Here is a 21,713-nt window from a genome sequence, read left to right as displayed (position 1 = left end):
GCATTTGGAACCGTAAATGTTTAGAGACTGTAAGTATGGAAACATGAAGTACATAGCAGGAAACAAGTTTTGAAGCCTAGGGAAAACAAAATAAGAAGAAAAGGTGAAGATTGTAGAATAAATGATCTATTATGTACATAGCTGTTGTGTCACATAGAGTAATAATTGGAATTACTAAAAAAAAAATTGTCACCTTCTATTTAGCCTGAACTACTAAATTATCCCTGCTACACAGCTGTTTTACTTTAACAAATCATTTTCATTGAAAAAACAGATGAGAGTGTTGAACTTCATCTGAGCCTGGGCTTTCTAGAAAGCAGAGATGGTCAAGAACTGCCCCTACCCTTTTGTGTTCTGGAAAAGAGCTGACAAAAGGACCATCCTGCCCTGGCATATTCTGCAGAGTAACTGCCTTCACCCTTCAACTAAGCTTTGCTCTTTATCATTCATTATGATCCCCATAAGACTCACTCATGACTCCCTTGTTTATCTGCTCTTTAAGCCCAGTGCTTCCTCCTTTTCTTTCAAATGATACTTAATATCAAGAGTACTTCCTCGGGCTTCCCTGGTGGCGCAGTGGTTGAGAGTTTGCCTGCCGATTCAGGGGACGCGGGTTCGTGTCCTCGTCGGGGGGATCACACATGCTGCGGAGCCGCTGGGCCCGTGAGCCATGGCCGCTGGGCTTGCGCGTCTGGAACCTGTGCTCCGTGGCGGCAGGAGCCGCAGAGGTGAAAGGCCCGCGTACCGCAAAAAAAAAAGTCACCTCCTTAACTGTTTGATGCTTTTCATCTTTCACGCAGCAGACAATCAATAGTGATTAAGTTCCACGGAGAGTAATGGATCTGGATTCACCTCTTAGTTTACCCATTTATTAGCCACATAACACTCAGAAATGTCTTTATTCGTGAATGTTCTTACCTGGAAATTAAGCTTGTACCTTGCCTCATGTTTAAAGTTTTATTTCTTTTGGGAGTTTAAATCAAATCATCTACACTAGAGAGCATGCCTAAATCCTCCCCAGATGAGGATCCTGTTATGTCCAAGATGGTTTGCATGGGACAGTAAGACAGAAAGACATCCTCATTCCATCAGTTGTCAAAGTTCAAAGTCTGATATTAATCTTTGCTTCCTCCCTTCTTTCATCGCTCATTTTCAATAAGTCACCATATCAGGCTGTTCTCCCATTTCTTTTCTGACCTAATGCAACAATCTTAGCGTAGTGCTCATAATTTTTGGTTTACTAAAATAGCATTCTAACTGCTATTTCTACTGGAAAATAATCTCCCCCTCATCCCTATCTATCTTCACACTCTTCTCAAAGATGATTTTGTTTGAATGACCGTATGAATTTGTCACTCTTCTGCTACATGTTTTTATGTCCGTTAACATTTAGGAAAAAGTTGACATTCTTAACACAACATTAAGCCCCTTCATGATCTGGCCAATGCTAACATGTTTAGCTTCATTTTTCACAATCTCCAGGCCCGTCTTGTCTACGTCGGCAAAATCTAATCAATGACATCCTATATACTACAGTTGTAATAAACCACTCTTGAGCCTCCAAATGAAAATTGTTACAACTCTAATTTTAGACAGAAAACAATCCTTTCCAATATTCAACTGGCTGACTCTTATTGGTCCTGAAAATTTTTCGTGGATAAATTACTCCTCTCAATTTATACACTTATCAAACGGCACTGTTATTTTTTGTTGTTGTGGTTTCTCCCAGTAGACCAAACATACAGAAAGTAGAGCTATTTGCTTTACTTATATTTAAATACATAACACCTAGGTGCTTATCACAAAGTAGATGCGTTCTGTATAAGAGAGATGTCATGATCTAAAACAATAGCTTAAGCAGAATAAACCTTGATCCACCTTTCATTAATCAATAAGTAAATTATCAAGTTAATTTTTTGTCTGAATAATATGTTCAGAAAACACCATCAAAATCCTTTACTATACATAGGAATGTTATTCACTATGTAAGAAAACATTCAAATATTTTTCAGTTTTAAGCCTACACACAGAAGCTGCATAAGTTTTGACCTAATTTATGTAAACACAATTACATTCTCTCTGTTTGTCTGTACTATGTCACATAAAACACACCAAATGGATTTCACTAAATTTGGAGGCTATATTTGATATTGTTTGACTTAAGCTATATATTGAATAAATTAGCCTCCAGTTTTTGAATATATGAGTAGAAACACATTTAGGTCATCACGATTGTCCTGAGAAGTAGAACAGCTATTCATTTCACTCATGTTCAGTAACCGTCTACCTTGCGAGGCAGCATGTCATATAGGTTCTTAGCAGGCTTCTGCTAAGTCCCACAGACTTTTGGTTTAAAACCCAAATCTCCCATTTACCAGCTCAGTGGCCCGCACAATTTAGGTGCCCTCTTTTTGCCTCCAGTTCCTCATTTTAAAAATAATCAGACCTATACTCAATTTATGGGTTTATTCTGTGGGTTAAGTAAAATTACACATCTGCAGGGCAGAACACATGCCTGCCACATAGTTGTAACAGGGAAGAACCTTTGTATTCTATTACAAGTTAATCACTAAAAGGATGTTGCCTATAAGCTTAAATTACACATCATGGCCCATCTCTGGGAACCTTGCCTCCCAGGTCATGAGCATGAAGCTAAAACACCTTTGTTTAGCTCACAGGCAACATCCTGACCAGGTCCACCTGTGAATGACTGCAGGGAGGAAGAAATGAACACATCCCTTCCAGAGGCTGAGCAGAACCAGGAAATGTTTGACTTTGCTCCCTCCCCTTTTAGTATAAAAGAAGCCTGAATTCTAACTCAGGCAAGATGGTTCTTTGGGGCATGAGCCCACCGTCTTTCGGTCTGCTGGCTATTCCTTGCCCCAGCAACTCATCTCTCAATGAACTGGCCTGTTGTGTGGAGAGCAGCGTGAGCTTGGACTTGGTAACAGTAGCTACTTATTGTTGTTTTGGGGTTGGATTGTTCTAGGGGATGGGTATCCTGAAAAAATCCAGCCCTCACGTACTGTATACCCTAAAGTGAGGGCAGATAGTAATAACATATTTGCACATACTAATGCAATAATTCAGTGTTGCAAAAGAGAATATAGTTCTATGGAACCTTATATTAAGGTGAGAGGCAATTAATTGAATTCCAAAAAGGCTTCTCTGAGGAAAATATGAATGACCTGAGAACTTCATTTGATGACGAGAGAAGGAAAAGCATTCCACAGACAGGTGGCACCATAGGCAAAGTTACTGTGATGGGAGAGAGACGATGAGAACTAAATGAAGACTATAGTGGCTGGAGGAGAGAGAGCAAAGGAAAAGTATGGGGCTGGATGAGGTTAGAGAAATAAGAGCCAGAAAATGCCATTTCCACCAGGGAAGTGTGCCAAGATCAGATATGATTTATTTGAATGATTAATCTGACTTCACTGTGGAAAATGGATTAGGAAAGTGGCTGGAGGAAATATTGATAACCCTGTTAGGAGGTTATTGTATAGTCCAGGAAAGAAATGGTGGTAATTTGTGGATTAGGTCACAGGTACTAAATATGGAAAGAAATGAATGGGTTGAAGAGATATTTAGGAGGCAAAAGTTGTTATTTGTTATTGAATTGTGTTGAGAGGGCAAAAGAGCGGGAAGAATCTGAAGTGATGCAGGGGGGAAAAATAACTACGAGAGAGGATACTCAGGTGTGGCATCCTTTTTAAGGTATAAATGTAAGTAGCGGTACAATTTCACCCATGTGTTTAAATAAGAGGATTAAAATGTGCTCTTGTTGTATGAACTTTGAGACGTTGGACACAGATTTTTCCGTAGAGAATACATTTGATTCTTTTAGTCATGAAATTAGGAAGCTTGAAAATCAATTATCTAAAAATGAAAGGAAATAAAATGCTTATGATACACAATCAAAAAGAACAAAGGGCTTCCCTGGTGGCGCAGTGGTTGAGAGTCCGCCTGCCGATGCAGGGGACACGGGTTCGTGCCCAGGTCCGGGAAGATCCCACATGCCGAGGAGCGGCTGGGCCCGTGAGCCATGGCCGCTGAGCCTGCGCGTCCGGAGCCTGTGCTCTGCAACGGGAGAGGCTACAACAGTGAAGGCCCGTGTACAGCAAAAAAAAAGGAGCTAAAGTAAAGACTGCAACCCACCGAAATAGCCTACATTTACCAATTGGAAAAAATTCACCCTACATTTATGTCTCATACTAAATATAAATTTGGAGTCTAAATATGCTGTGTATAATAAAATAATGAATATGTAATGTTAGGGTAATAAGTTATAATTGACATAGTGCTTTCACATAAGTTATTTATGTCTTATAACAGTATTATAAATAGTTATTTTTGACATAATTTTAGAGATTAAAGGACCAACAAGAATTAAAACATCTAAAATCGGGGAGCATATTGTCCCTTGAAACTAAGCCTTCTGGTTTAGATCAATTATTATTATTTTTGCTCTACCAAACTAGAACTTGTGATATCAACAGGAAATCATAGGCTGTCTGTAAAAGAAACACTTTAAGTCCGTGATTTATAGTTTACAAGGCTAGCAAATGCTCAGCCCTCTTGGACCCTTAGACATCACTAATTAATCATCATATTCTCTCCTGCTGAACTTGAAAGAAGCTGGGCTCACAACTTTTCTCATTGCAATTTTGTTGGCAATAACTATTACTGGAGCAGAGTTGATGAGGGTGGAGTCTGTATTCTGTAGCACAAAGAAGGTTGAGAAAATTTTAAGTACTCTACAAATTTCCTCTTTGCTTAATTGAGTCTTAGAAGTTTAATTTAAAAATATTCTAATATGAATGATTGAGGGCAATTTAAGAGAATTTAAGTGAATCTTTTCAAAATTTTCCATTTTCTTTTACAGAAAAAAGGACACCAAACCGATAAAGATCACAGATCTGACATCTAAGATTATGTAGCGTTGTGACAGCAAAGGTAGGATTTGCACTCAGCTCTATTTGACTTATGAATGAATGTGTAATTTGCTTCTTACTTTGCCTAGAGGAGAAGTGCAAGTGCACAAGCACAGCAATTCTGCAGTATGTCTCCTAGGTTATTCTTCACACTTAGCAATATTGCTTCATGCCAGAGGCGCGTAGAGAATGGATTTGGCAACATTCACCATAGTTAAGGCTAAAGGTGGCATATTCAAGCCAAAATGGAAAATTTGCTATGTTCTAATAAATATAAAGACTATCTACATTTTTGAATTACAAACTTTATAACTTTCCTTGCTTGCATTTTATTTATAGTAATGGGCAGGTTGACTTTACTGCAAATTTAAAGAGTCTATAAGATAAATGAAATCTTAAAACATGTAATTCCACCAAGTCACTCTTCAACACTGTGCTTTCATTCAGTACTGTATGAGTAGATTTTAGATTAATGAGAAATATTTACTTTTCAGTTCACTCTTTCTTAACCATACTTTTCAGGACTTGACTGATTTCCAAGAACCAATATTAATTCTAAGTATTTTTAAGCATTTTCTAAAACTAGATCAAGTTTACAGAGGTATCCAATTCTAGCGCCTCATATGCGTGTTTAATGAAATGCAAATATAGAGGTTGTGTTTCTTTGTGTACCAATTACAAAAAAAAAGATGAGTGCATGACAGTAGGCTGATTGGAGATCAAAATATTATTTTATCATGCTAGCCTTGCAAATCAGTACTTTTTTTAAACAGAGTCTGTCTCAGCATCTGGATCTAACTTTGCTTAACTTCTTTCTCTTTGCCAAGTGATTTTTAATTGCTAGTAAAGGGAAATTTGAGTTGCCCCCTTGTACTTCCTTTCCTGTCTTTACAGTTTTCTTGTATATAGTTGCTGCTGTCATTGTTATTACCATTATTAACATTATTACTCGTGCACTACAATAATGTGCTTAATGCAAGCACACCCGTAGTGACCAGTTATGACCGGTTTTAATCTAGCATAATAAGAAATACAAATGCAAACTCACTCAAAGCAATGCAGCTCATATTTTGTATTCAAAATAATACTGCTGACAGTGTTAGAATGTTCACATGAGAACAGTTAGGGGTAAAATGACAATGTGTGAACTACTCTCCAATCCAAAGGACAGTGTCCTTTATGAGCAAAAACGTCATGATAATAACAGCAACAACGATAATAAAAATAAATGTAAGAAGTCAGTATCAATAATGAATGATTGAGTGGGCAGCATTGAAGAGCAGAGGGGCTATTTTCAGAGAGGGAATCTACCATGTACAGAGAAACTCAATGATGAAACTGTAGCAAAGATGAAGGAGTAATCAACTGGACAGTATCACTGCTTGGCCAGAATCATCATCTGGAAGATTGCAGATCGTTCTGTTGTATGTGTGTCAGTGGCAGGGGCAGAAAATGGGAAATATGCAGGTTACCTCAAGATTCAATGACTCATTTCCGTACTCTACTCCAAGAGGGTTTGAAATCCACTGAGAAAAGTTGGGTGGACCAGAGGGAGGCTAAAGGAGCTGAGAACCCAGAGAATCCAAATTCTTACATTTTGTAGTATTTTAAATGAAGAACTGATTGTCCCCCACCCCCTTTTACCACAATTTTTGGATGATTTTATGTAGCTTGTTCTGTTCCATATTACACAACTCTGAGAGTAAATTTACGGACCCAATAGAAGAATAGAAAGTACTTGTTTATCTTTGTCATCATTAATTCTTACAGGACTGGCAGCCATTCTTCAAAATACACTCCCAACCTCATGTCTAATCTATACTCAGTGGTGTTTTAACAGCATTCACAATCAGCCTTCTTAGACATTGAATGATTGTCACTCTTCTCTTCTGCTCTTGTGGCTTGAGGGGACCTAATGCCAAGATCCATGGTGCTCACACAGGTTGGTCTCACGTTGCTACAGCTGCTGCTGCTTCTAAAGAGAGGCTGTGCTAGCCAAATACTGCCTTGAAGCTGAGCTAATTTGGTAAAACCAATCTCCAAATCTATGTTATTGTTAAACTGGAACTGAACTGAACTCTCTAGAACCCTTGATAAGTCCATACAGTATTGTGTGCTTCCTCATACACCCAACTTCTCAAGTGAGAGAATTTTGGTCGTTAGGTTTTACTCACTCCTTTCTCATACTTAAGATAAAATCCAAATACTTCATCAATTCATAGAGCTGTTCAAGAATTTCTGCCTAGCTCTTTAGTCTTAATTCTGTCTAATTGTATTTAATAGGACAAACATGCTAAACAGCTTATAAGTTCCCATATATACCATGAACTTTCTTATCTCCAAGTTTTTCAGACTGTTACTTTTACCAAGAATATTTTCTCAACTTTTTTTCATATTGTATGATCAATATATTTTATTTTTAGAATTTTTTTAAGTTTACAGAAAAATTGAGCAGACTACTGAGAGTTCCCGCTATCCTATTATATTTTTTAAAATGTTTAAAATGCTAAAAATACAAAAAAACATAATCTTCAGAATCTCCACCATCCAGAATTAACCAGTATTGATATTTTATTATTTTCCTCTAGACTTTTTAAAAAGAAAAATCATTCTAGTTTCTGCTTTTTTTGGTAAATATGATACAAGGACGCTGACAATTATTTAAGCAATTTAGAATATACAGATACAAACGTAAAACATAAAGCAACACCCCAAATTACAGTACAAGTGACCACTCTTAATATTAGGTGGACTTCATTTTATATCTTTACTTCCAATATAGTAGATACTAGCCATGTATGATTATTGAGCACTTGACTTGTGGCTAGTGAAAGTGTAAAATTGCATTTCTAATTTTAGTTAATTTCATAAATTTTAATGTAAATAGCCAAATGTGGCTTATGTCTACTGTGTTGGAGAGAGAGCTATAGACATTATTCAGTGTACATATGCAGATAAAAACAAAGAAACACTTCCAAAAAATGCTGTAGATATTATCTTGAATATTGTAGCATACACTTTATGTTTGGTAAAATGAAAAGGGGAAAAATTTTTGATATTCAAATAAATGTGTCTACTAAAGAAGGAATACCACTTTCTGACAGATCTCACTAAGGTTAATAATGTTTGAAAGTTATTAAGGTACTATAGTCAGTTACAATTCTTCTAAGCTTTGTGGTTTAATTGACTCCTTACTAAAAGTGATGATAATAGCAATTGCCTAATTCTCCAATCTCCTCTGCCCTCACTATCATTTTGCTTAGTTATGTCATTATTTTAACATTGTCCAAGTTCATATAATTTAAATTCTGTTTTGCATCAGAAGTAAATTTTTCAGTAACAACATTATTTCTGAATGAATTTAATGCTTATAACTAGTCAGTTTTTATCACTGTTTTTCCATTTCTAAGTGCTTTAATTCAGTCTTGATTGGATAATAGTTTTACCAAGAATGATTAATAGATACTGTGTTCGTTCATTTAAAAGAAAATAGTTGAGAATGTCTGTTCGTTGCTGTTTATTTTAAATAGCGTTTTGATTAAGTAAACTGTTCTAAAGTTCTATTACAGTATAAACAACCTTAAAACTTAGTGGCTTAAAAGCGTAAACATTTAATCTTCTTTTCTCACCATTCTGTGGACCAGGAATGCAGATTTAGAGTCTAGCAGGACGGGTATCTGGGGCCTCATGGAGATGATGGTAACTGGTGAGGCTGGAACACCTAAGATGGCTCTTCACTCATATGCCTGGTACCTCAGTGATACCCTACTTGGTCTCTCTCTCCAAGATAGCCTGGACTTCTTACATTTCAGTAGAACACTCAAAAAGGGAAGAAGTGGTAATGTCATCCCTTATGTAGGCTAAGTGTTTTGTTGTTTCTTTGTTTGTTTGTTTGTTTTGCAGTACACGGGCCTCTCACTGTTGTGGCCTCTCCCATCGTGGAGCACAGGCTCTGGACACGCAGGCTCAGCAGCCATGGCTCACGGGCGCAGCTGCTTTACAACATGTAGGATCTTCCCGGACCGGGGAAGTTTAAATCTGACACATCATCACTTGCCCTCTTGCTCAAAGGGGTGATGGCATAGACTCCACTTAGAGGAACTAGCATTTGTGCACAGGGAAGGGATTGGCAGCCTAATTTGACAGATGCTCTCATGTATACTACTAATTTTCAGTCACATTTTTCTTCAAAATTTGTAGGTCTTCCCATGTATTACTTCATTATATGTGGTTAAGAACTTTTAAGTCAAGCTGAAATCTTCTCATACTATGCTCCCTGCCCCACATACACATTCTATTTATTTTCTGTTTTAGTATATGTATTTGACAAATTAGTCTTTGATCCTTAAAAATTAATAGATTAATTAGTGTACATAGCTCCATCTATTCTGGAACTCAGTACTCTTACTCTCTGCAAAGTCATTGTTTCCATACACGCTGGAAATTCTCTTGCGTTATGTCTTTGAAGAGATCTCTATTCCATTTGTTGATTCCCTGACTGTTGGATGGTATCTCTAAATGCTTTAACCTTTATCTTTTTCAGGTGTATGTTATTATTATCTTAATCTTTTCCTACATGATTCAGTTGTAGTGCTCTTTTCAGTTTATTCAGTAAATGCACAATCATGCTGTTTTGGCCCTCTGTTCTGTTTGCAGTCCCCCTTCTTATCTCCTTCTGCTGTTCTGTCATCTCCTCTAATTGCTCTTCATATTAAGATAATGTTCTAATGAATTTATTCTTTGTATCCTGCAGTCATATAGGATTATCTTCTCTGAATTGAGATATGTTTTTGTCTAGTTTTCTTTCTTTCTTTACTGCAGGCAGGGTAAGTTACTTTCTTCCTGTAGAATGCATGCATCACTGCCAACCTGTTTATTTCCATCTTGCTTAGGTTTAACTCTTCCCTTAAATGTCTGAGAATATCCTCATTCTACCCTCAAGTTGTGATTGAAGAACAATATATTCCTCTTCTACCAATTTTCTGTTGCCTGAAGGAATGGCAGAGGAGAAAATTTGGGGGAAGTAGTATGCTCTGTTCTCTCTTTGAGATTTTGTTAAAGCTCTTGTACAAATATTCACACTAATTATTTGGTGGAAGGATGAATACTTTTTTGCGGGGATACCCTTGGGCTTAAAATCATTTTTGTCATTTTATTCTATAACTCTGGAATCACCTCCATTGTCCACATTCTCTGTTTTTCTATTTTACTATTTCCCCCTAGAATTTTTTCTACTTTTCCTATGTGAAGAGAAAACAAATACATGTAACTACTTAGATTTACCATATTGGAGGTATAGATGAAAATACTGAGTATTGTGTTGTCTTATTAGTGTAGGTGCTGATGTATGGAAATAGATTAGAGCTGTTCCTCTCTTCCATATTCTCAGCTATATAATCTATGTCTTTACTTATTAAGTTGAATAATCTCCATTTTCTTGTACAGTTGCTATTAATTAGCTATTGGGGGAAGAGGAAGGAAATCCTACAGGAAGTGTTAATTCACTATTTTAATTCAGAAACACCTTTCTGCATTTTAGCTGAATAATGTTGGACCATCTTTCAGAAATCATGCTAGTATTACATCAGATTCCACTCAGTATGGATTGTGTAGCCCCTTTAGTTTCCCACAATACAACGAACCACTGATTTTCTATTTGTTTATCTGTCTTACACAGTATATACTGTGAATACTGTAGGGCCTAGGTCTTACTTGTCTCTGATTGCCAGTGCCTACTATGTAATTTAGACTATGTTAGTTTCTCTCAATCTCTCTCTCTCTCACTTTATCTCTCAAATTTCCTGTTGCCACTTCCCTACATTTCCAGGAGGGAAACAGCAGGATGACTGACACCATGTTGGTGTTCCAGTCTGTCCCACCACTCTGCCTCTGAGGCCTTTCCTTGGAAATAAGTCATGTACCTTACATTTTTGCTTTCTGAAGATTATGGAACTTTTCCATGTAACTAATAAGATTGCCTCAGAGAAAGCCTGGAGATAGACCTTTTGCACCAATTTTGGAGTTTACAAAAAATATACAAATTTTAAGTAAATACAGTTACTTTCAAGCTAGGTTCCAACTATATATGGATACAGATATATACAGATATATATATATCCAACTATATATATATTACATACATACATATACATACATACATAAAATACATATATATGTATGTGTGTATTTATATATTTTTTTCCTGAATAATATATTTAAACTGAGGCATCTCCACAAAGTAAGCTCCAAGGCATTCCGACGGATGATAATGGAAATTACCCATTAATATATTTGTTATTGTTTTGTTTTACTTTTCTCCAACTGTTTATTTGGAAAATGTTCAAACTTATAAAAACGTTGGAAGAATAGTGCAATGAACATTCAAATGTACTTCGTTTAGATATACCGATTTGCCACATTTGCATTCTGTCTCTCTTTCTCACGCCTCCTCTTTCTCATTCTCTCTCCAAACTACTTGAAAATACTTTGCATACAGCATAACCCTTCCTCCCTAAAATTTTAACGTGTCCTTGTTAAAATTAAGAGTATGTTTAAAAAGAACCATAGTTCCATTTTTTACATCTAGTTTTTTCTCAAAGTTTCAACCCAGGTGCAAAACTTATACTTAGCTGTTTTTGCCTTTTAAATTTCTTTAAATTTAAAATAGTCCTCCAGCTTTTTGGTTTTGTTTCTTTATCATACTGACTTAAAAAAAAAAAAAAAGAGGGCTTCCCTGGTGGTGCAGTGGTTGAGAGTCCGCCTGCTGATGCAGGGGACGCGGGTTCATGCCTCGGTCCGGGAGGATCCCACATGCTGCAGAGCGGCTGGGCCCGTGAGTCATGGCCGCTGAGCCTGCGCGTCCGGAGCCCGTGCTCCGCAACGGGAGAGGCCACAACAGTGAGAGGCCCGCGTATCGCAAAAAAAAAAAAAAAAAAAGAGTCCAGGCTAGTTGTCATGTGGAAATTTTGAATTTGTCTATTTGTGTTCTCATGCTTAGATTCAGGTTAAATATTTCCAGCAAGATTAATTTATAGGAGCTATTGTGTAGTTAATGCATTACATCAGAGGACATATAATGTCATAAAACTACTACTATCAATGCTAAGTTAATTACTTGATTAAGACAATGATCACTGGCACTCTTTATTTAAAGTTATAGTTCCCCTTTATGTTCAGTAAGTAATCTATGAGTGATATTTTGCAACTATGTGAATATCCTCTTTCCCTACAATCCCATATCCCAATTTTAGCATTCATTGATGGTATTTACCTAGATAAGTTATTACACTGGAGATGGCAAAATGGCTGATCCTATCTGTTAACTGGAATTTTTCTCAAAGAATACATCCCCCTCCTATTTCTGCTCCTTTTGAATATCACAATGGACTTACTTTTAAATTTAATATATTATAATCTATTATAATATTTATACTTTTCAATGCTCCAACTATATCAAATTTGGTCAAGAGGAGCCCCTTTAAGTATGCACCTCTGTCCTTTTGATATGACCCCATTAGTGTTTGAGTACCTCTTTGCTAGTAGGGTGCCATTTTTTCTAGTCTAACGGATAAAGCTAGGAAATATACTTTTAAAATAAATTCATGTTGATATTTCCAATTCAAACTTAACATTACATCATTTTTCCTTAGCTCTTTAAATGCTATATTTCTATTTCTTTTTCTCTCATAGTGAAAATCTTGATCCCTTACAATAATATATTTATTTGTCATCTTATATTGTAAATTCAACAGTTTAAGAATTAAAATAGTATTACAACTAACAATAAACCTATTAGATAAAGTTTAACATTTCCTTGCAGTTCTCCTCCTTCTTAGAATTGATCCCACTAGGATTTTATAGTTAAGACACTGTTTCCAAAGGTACTTGAATTAATTCCTCTCCCTGTGTGGCTATATTATCAATTTAACGTATAAGTTAGAGTCATTTGTTTCTCTTTGTATTTAATTTTAGGGTTTGCTTTTTTAATCTTTTAAAATTTATTTTTTGAATATAGAGAACATTTGCATAGCTCAAATTACAAATTATATTTAAAAATTCTTTGCCTTTCTATCTAGTCCCATTTACACCCAATTGGTAACCATTTTTAGGAGTTTCTGTCTCTTTCCTATGTTGTTTTTCTTTGTTTTTTTGCAAGAATAAGCAAATATATGGTATCTATTCCTATTCGCCCTTCTATTTTTGTACAAAAGGTAGCATACTATATACAATTTGCAACTTGATTTTTTTTTTTTTTTTTTTGCTTAAAAATATATCCTCAGAACCACTCCATGTCAGTTCATAGACATGTTCCTCATTCTTTTTTATGGCTTCATAGAAATTCACTGTGTGTCTATACCACAGTTTATTCTATTCTTTTCCACAAATAGACATTCTAGTTATTTCTCATTTTGCTATTGCTAACAGTGTAACATTGAATAATGTCCATTTTTCCCTCATATGTAGAGATATAGCCTCAGTATAAATTTCTAAAAGTAAGGTTGCTCTGAACGATGAGCTTCACAAGTGTTCCTCTGTCCCCTGCCCCACCTTAGGTGGGACAGCATGGCTAGAGTGGGCTGGAGTTGGGTATTTCCCTTCTTCCAGGTCTCTTAGGCTCTGATAATACCCCAATAGGTTAGACCCTGATTGACTAGTTTCTCCTGAGGGTAGACCTTGTTAAAAGCAGAGTACTCTGGCATATTTCAAAATAGTTTCTTTTCCCCTTCCTCTGCCAGAAACATGAGGGGATATTTCTCTGATATTTACTATGAGAATCTGGTCAAGCTCCTGGTTGGTAAATCTACAAAATTGTGGGAGACCACCTATGACTGAGTCCCCCTAGATTTTTTAACTCTCAGAGTTGTTCATACTGAGCCTCCACAATTCATCAATTACAGTTCAGACCGGACTCTTGTGTTTTCTTGATCTGTTTTTCTACTCTTATCCCCAATACTACAGTTAAGTAGTATAGCGTTAATATAGTATTTGTTGCGGACCCAGCCCCTAATTCAAATTCCCGGGTGGTAGCAAACAGAAAATAAAAAGGTAATAGGTAACTCCACCTTCTCTTTTCTTTAAATAAGATTGTATAAATTTTGTATCTGTGTACCAGTCCGGATATGAATCATGCCTCTGATTCTTTTTACCTGTGATGATAAGCTTCTCTTTTCAGCATACCACTCTCAACCCCAGGCTAGACTCTCTTTCCCAATGTGGAAACCACTCTAGATTTTTTTTTTACTCTGTCTACCTATCGCATATCTCTAGGCAGAAAACATCTAGCAGCAGCTACAGCTGTTTCCAACCAAAACAGTTGCACATTTATGAGGAGAGAAGTTGTTTTCAAACACGTGAAAATGTAGCAGTTAGATATAATCTTTGCTCTGCTGACTGGGAAGAAAAGGCAAAAAGCTTTTTGTACAATTTTAGAGCTTTGGCTATAATTATGCACATATAAGATGTCAGACAAAATCACCCTTGGAAGTAAAAATAAATGAGTCTGAATCATTTATTAATTAATCTTTTTTTTCTTTTGCCGTTTATTGGAAAAGTAACATTTCCAAAGCTGGTTAATTCATTTAAATTATTATAACTTTGAACAATACTAAGGAAAGAGGTGCATTTTATTACTGTTTATTACTATAAGATTATCCTGTTAACAATCAAAGCAGTTCTCCATATAAATTGTCTATAGATAAATGCTGTAACTGACAGTCTTCTTATTACCCAATTCTGTTATATGAGTCGACAGTGCTTGTGTATTCTATGATCCTAATATCATAATCTCACAAAATCATAAAATTAGAAGTGATGTTAAAGATAATATAATTTAAATGCCTTATTTTGTAAGAGGAATTGGTATCCAAATAAGTTACTAGATCAAGTGATTTGGTCTTACAAGATCACAAAGCTACTTGGTAAAATGTTAGGACTAGAACATGAGTTATCCAATTCACCACTTAATTTTCTCTCCACTAACTCACATCACCTTCCTAAAAACCTCAGACTAGAAAATTTTTAAGTTTATTCCTATAGAATAATGGTATGAACATAGACTCTCTCCTCCTACTGGCTGTGTGACTTTGGAGGAGTTACTTAACCATCCTGTGACTCAATTTCCTCATTAGAGAAGGGACAAAAATTAAACTTAAGATTTTTTCACTTAAAAAAATAAGAAAAATCAATTGCAGTGACAGTGTATTTTACAGTGCTTTCATGAAACTTCTCCGTATGTTTCCAGATATTTCAACCCCTTACTTTCACAGACAGTGATGCCTTTATTTCACAATTTAAAATATCAGTTAAATAATGAAACCACTCTCATTTACTTGTCATAAGACCAATAAAGTTATATTCTCCAGAAATAATTTTATTTCTCCTGTCCCTTCTCTTACATTTAAATGTAGCACATTAGTTGTACTTTGGAGCTTAACATTTTCTTTTTTTCTGGGGAGTGGGGCAGTTTCTAAATTCAGTTTTCCCCTATTTTCTCTATCTGGCATTTAATCCTTTCTATTAGGATCTTTCCAAAATAATTTAAACTTCTTTCAAAAATCAAACAAACAAAAACCCCTAAGTGATCCCAAATACCACATTTCAGCTGTGGACCATTACTGTCTTTCTCATACCTAACATAAGAGTTTTCCACTGTTTCCTTGTCTATTTTGTCATATTCCATTCATGCTACAAGTGATGAAACTTGGATTCAGCCTCAATCCCTCTGCTGTAACTCTTTTTCCTTGTTTAATTCAGTGCTCAGTCTGTGCGTGATCTCTCAGCAGCATTTGGCGTAGCAGACCAAGTCTCTTCCTTTATTTCTCTCCTGTTTTTGGGGGGGGGGGTTGTTTTGTTTTCATACCAATCTAGTCAGAACACCTAGATCTCCTATTTATTATACTCTTCCTGTATTTGTCCATTTAACTGTCATAGTTTTCAGAATTCTCTCCTATAGTCTTCTCTTTCCCCTTAACATACTCTCCTTGGGAAATACTATTTCTTCCCATGGTTTTAATTACCAGTTATTTCCCATTGTCTATATCATGCCCTGATATAATTCCAAGCATCTGAAACAAGTATCTTTGAAACATTTCCTTGAATATCCCTCATTGTTAGCTGAATTATCAGACAAATTTCAGGGAGGTTCTCTTTTCCATGCTAGCCTCTCAGTAATTTCTTTTAACAAGTCAGAGAGTGATCAGATCTCTTAGAGATAGACAGATACAATTTTCAACAATGTTCTTTTGTTTCTTCTCAAAATAAAAGTAAGTAAAATCATATTACTTGCATTGGTTATTCACAACACATTTGATGAGGTCATGCTTCCTTAACAGGTACAAAGTTCACAGGAAGATGGAAAGAGCCCTCTGCGTCAGTTCTGGGGGGATAGATGTAAATATTCATGCATGATCAGCATTAGGGACACAATCAAGTCAAGGATTCGAACTTTGAGGTAACTCATTTCCTCTTATATTTAAGATGATTACAGCACCAGCATAAAATTACTACTTTTCTTATTAAGAAACTAAGGGATATTGTCTATATTTTTTTAGTAGATGTAGTCCAAAGCAATAAGTATGAAAAATATTATGGCATAATATAAACATATGAAGACTCAAGACAGTCTCATTATTTTATTTTCTTTCCTGATTTCATGTAGATTGTCATTTACCTTTTAGTATATTGTATAGCCTAACTTCCAGGTAACAATTTACTAAGTCAATAGGTTCTCAGATGAATAAAGTATTGTACCCTGGCAACCTTCATCTACTGAAAGAAGATTGGTATGAAGGCCTCTTTCCACATTTTAGTATTATTAGATCTCAAACTGAACCCATGGTCTCCTCCCACTTCTCAATCAGATCCTTCTCGAATCTCATGCAATAGCACAAAAATCTATGGAATACCAAGATACTCTATCAATAAACCCAGGTGCTATTCTAGGGTCTTTCATTTCCTTTGTCTCTTAGTTCATTCATTGATTCAGTCGTTTATTTTTAATTTATCTCTACATTTTTTCTGTCTCTTAATTATGCTTTTATCCACCATAATTTAGACCTTATGAAGATAATTGTAAAAAGGTTACTTTAGTTGGTCACCCAAGTTCACCACAGCACACATAACCTTAATAACATTTTAATGTTCTTCTGTAACACTTGATTATGTACCTCAAGTCTTTCATTTTTTTTATAAGTATTAATGTGATTTAGTGGGTAACCTTGGTTTTTTTTTTTTTTTGGATGCATTGGGTTTTCGTTGCCATGCACGGGCTTTCTCTAGTTGCGGAGAGTGGGGGCTACTCTTCATTGCAGTGAGCGGGCTTCTCATTGCAGTGGCTTCTCTTGTTGTGGAGCATGGGCTCTAGGCGCACAGGCTTCAGTAGTCGCAGCACATGGGCTCAGTAGGTGTGGCGCATGGGCTTAGTTGCTCCGCGGCATGTGGGATCTTCCTGGACCAGGGATCGAACCCGCATCCCCTGCATTAGCAGGCAGATTCTTAACCACTGTGCCACCAAGGAAGTCCCTCAAGTCTTTTAAATGCTTAAAAGACTTTATGGTGTAGAGTAATTTTCTATTGTAGATCTTAAAATGCCTTGCAGACTCTCATCCTTGAGTACCATAAAGCTACATTTCTTTTTTTTAATTTATTTTATTGACGTATAATTGATTTACAATGTTGTATTAATTTCTACTGTAAAGTGGTTCAGTTATATATGTATATTTTTCATATTCTTTTCCATTGCAGTTTATTATAGGATATTGAATATAGTTCTCTGTGCTCTACAGTAGGACCTTATTGTTTATCCATTCTATATATAATAGTTTGCATTGGCTAACCCCACACTCCCAATTCATCCCTCCACCACCTCCATCCCACTTGGGAACCACGAGTGTGTTCTCTATATCTATGAATCTGTTTCAGTTTCAGAGATACGTTCATTTGTGTCATAATTGAGATTCCACATATAAGTGATACCATATGATATTTTTCTTTTTCTTTCCAACTCATTTCACTTAGTATGATAATCTCTAGGTTCATCTAGATTACTGCAAATGGCATTATTTTATTCTTTTTTATGGCTGAGTAATATTCCATTGTATAAATATCAGATCTTCATCCATTCATCTGTAGATGGATATTTAGGTTGTTTCTATGTCTTGGCTGCTGTAAATAGTGCTGATATAAACAGAGGGATGCATGTATATTTTTGAATTATAGTTTTTTTCTGCATATATAACCAGGAAAGGGATTGCTGAATCATATGGCAACTCTATTTTTAGTTTCTTGAGGAAACACCATACTGTTTTCCATAGTGGCTGCACCAACGTACATTCCCCTCAACAGTGCAGGAGGGTTCCCTTTTCTCCACACCCTCTCCAGCATTTGTTATTTGTAGACTTTTTTGATGGTCATTCTGACCAGTGTGAGGTGATACCTCATTGTAGTTTTGATTTCTCTAATAATTTGTGATGATGACCATCTTTTCATGTGCCTATTGGCCATATGTATGTCTTCTTTGGAGAAATGTCTATTTAGTTTTTCTAACCATTTTTTGATTGGATTTTTTGTTTTTTGTTATTGAATTGTATGATGTTTGTATATTTGGAAATTAAGCCCTTGTTGATCACATCATTTGCAAATATTTCCTCCCATTCTTTAGGTTGTCTTTGTTTATGGTTTCCTTTGCTATGCAAAAGCTTGTAAATTTGATTAGGTTCCATTTGTTTATTTTTGCTTTTATTTCTATTGCCTTGGGAGACTGACCTAAGAACACATTGGTACAGTTTATGTCAGAGAATATTTTGCCTATGTTCTCTTCTAGGAGTTTTATGGTGTCCTGTCTTATATTTAAGTCTTTAAGCCATTTTGAGTTTGTTTTTGTATATGGTGAGAGGATGTGTTCTAACTTCATTGATTTACATGTGGCTGTCCAGCTTTCCCAATACCACTTGCTGAAGAGACTGTGTTTTTCCCATTGTATATTCTTGCCTCCTTTGTTGAAGATTTTTGACCAGAGACATATTATGGCCACAGGCATTAGTTTCTGCAAAAATCCCCCATCAAAAATGTGTTAATTGACCATAGATGTGTGGGTTTATTTCTGGGCTCTCTATTCTGTTCCATTGATCCATATGTCTGTTTTTGTGCCAGTACCATGCTGTTTTCATTACTGTAGCTTTGTAGTATTGTCTGAAGTCTGGGAGGGTTATGCCTCCTGCTTTGTTCCTTTTCCTCAGGAGTGCTTTCACAATTCTGGGTCTTTCGTGGTTCTATATAAGTTTTAGGATTATTTGTTTTAGTTCTGTGAAAAATGTCATGGGTAATTTGTTAGTGATCACATTAGATCTGTAGATTGCTTTGGGTAGTATGGCCATTTTAACAATGTTAACTCTTTCAGTCCAAGGGCATGGGGTATCTTTCCATTTCTGTGAATCATCTCCAGTTTCCTTTATTAATGTTTTATAATTCTCAGCTTATAAGTCTTTCACCTCCTTGGTCAGGCTTATTACTAAGTATTTTATATTTTTGGTGTGGTTTTAAAAGGGACTTTTTTTTTTTTTTTTTTTTTTTTACTTTCCCTTTCTGATATTTCAGTGTTAGTGTAAAGAAATGCAACTGATTTTTGTATGTTAATCTTGTATCCTGCTATCTTGCTGAATTTGTTTATCAGTTTTAGTAGGTTTTGTGTGTTGTCTTTAGGGCTTTCTATATATAGTATCATGTCATCTGCATATAATGATAATTTTACCTCTTCCCTACCAATTTGTATACATTTTATTTTTCTTGTCTGATTGCTTTGGCTAGGACTTCCAATACTATGTTGAATAGAAGTGGTGAGAGTGGGCATCCTTGTCTTGTTCCAGATTTTACTGGGAAGGCTTTCAGTTTTTCATCATTGGGTATTATACTGGCTGCGGCTTTGTCATAAATGGCTTTTATTATGTTGACGTATGTTCCCTCTATACCCACTTTGGTAAGAGTTTTTATCATGAACGGATGTTGAATTTTTAAAAAATGTTTAACAGTGGCTTTATTAGGTGAATGCTTGAAAGTACTCAACATTAAATTCAATTTACTTTACATGTTTGCAAACACATTATTAGCAAGTCTTAAATATTTCAAATCAGCTAATGCAAAATACAGAAGGTTTGTTTTCAAATAACTCTTCTGAGCTGACACAAAGACTGAAAGGAGGCTGTGACTTGAGTCCAGGTCTCTAACCAACAATCACTGTATCATCACTGGTGAACTCATGTGAGGGAACTTCAAGGTTGAGAGGGGCAGACTCCTTCCTGATCCTGCCAGGTGCATCATACTGTGACCCATGATAAGGGCAGTAATAACTACCAAAATCTCATGCATTTGCAATGGGTACACAGCCAAGATGAGTGCAAACACCTGTCAAGATAACCCATTCAGGTTTCTTTACTCGTTCTAAATCATGATGTATGTCCCTCAACTAGGACACTTCAATTGCAGTTTCCTCATCAATTTCCTTCTTGGTTCTATAGTGCACAAACATGGGTTTGCCTCTCCATCTGAAAGCCATGTTCTTGCCCTCTGGAATATCAGATAACTTGATTTCAATTTTCGACATGGCCAACACATCAGCAGAAGCACTCATGATGGAAACAAACTGAGAGATGACATCTATCCTTACTGCTCTGTCTTTTTTTTTTTAACATCTTTAGTGGAGTATAATTCCTTTTCAATGATGTGTTAGTTTCTGCTTTACAACAAAATGAATCAGTTATATATATACATATGTTCCCATATCTCTTCCCTCTTGCATCTCCCTCCTTCCCACCCTCCCTATCCCACCCTTCCAGGCAGTCACAGAGCACTGAGCTGATCTCCCTGTGCTATGCGGCTGCTTCCCACTAGCTGTCTACCTTACGTTTGGTAGTGTATATATGTCCATGACTCTCTCTCGCTTTGTCACAGCTTACCCTTCCCCCTCCCCATATCCTCAAGTCCATTCTCTAGTAGGTCTGTGTCTTTATTCCTGTCTTACCCCGAGGTTCTTCATGACTTTTTTTTTCTTAAATTCCATATATATGTGTTAGTATACGGTATTTGTCTCTCTCTTTCTGACTTCACTCTGTAGGACAGACTCTAGGTCTATCCACCTCACTACAAATAGCTCAATGTTGTTTCTTTTTATGGCTGAGTAATATTCCATTGTATATATGTGCCACATCTTCTTGATCCATTCTCACTGCTCTCTTTTGAAGACTTTGTACTATCTAACACTTCAGCATGACAGTAGTCAGAGAAGTCAGGCACTTTGATGTCTGTATGGGAATAACAAACAAAAGCAGAGACATTGAGGCCCCCAGAGGCAACCAAAGGCCAGCCCATGGCCTGGCCACTCAGTGACTCAGTGGTCCACAGGAAGGACCACTTCACATCAAGCACTGGCGACTCTGAGGTGGTGGACACTGCAGCCTGCCACAGGAGCTGCAGTGTGCCCACCACCTTGAAGGACATGGCCAACAGGATGGGTGCAAACAGGGCCCGAGCCTGGATGTTGAATTTTATCAAATGCTTTTTCTGCATCTATTGAGATGATTATGTGGGTTTTGTCTTTTTTGTTGTTGTGGATGTGGTGTATCACATTGATCGATTTGTGCATATTGAACCATCCTTGTGACGCGTGGATTAATCCAACTTTATGATTGTGTATGATCTTTTTTTATGTGTTGTTGGATTTGGTTTGCTAATATTTTGTTTAGAATTTTTGCACCTATATTCGTCAAAGATATTGGCCTGTAATTTTCT

At 36.3% G+C, this 21,713-nt stretch overlaps 1 pseudogene; it reads right to left on the bottom strand.

Annotated features, from left to right (window-relative positions):
* Positions 1–20,148: 20,148 nt before the first annotated feature.
* Positions 20,149–21,491, bottom strand: LOC136123262 (cytochrome b-c1 complex subunit Rieske, mitochondrial pseudogene; annotated as a pseudogene).
* Between the last annotated feature and the right edge of the window lie 222 nt (positions 21,492–21,713).

This window comes from Phocoena phocoena, chromosome 5 (genome assembly GCF_963924675.1).
Source record: "Phocoena phocoena chromosome 5, mPhoPho1.1, whole genome shotgun sequence".
Lineage (NCBI taxonomy): Eukaryota > Metazoa > Chordata > Mammalia > Artiodactyla > Phocoenidae > Phocoena > Phocoena phocoena.
The sequence above is the reverse complement of the archived record's forward strand: the minus strand, read 5'-3'. Positions and strand labels throughout refer to the sequence as shown.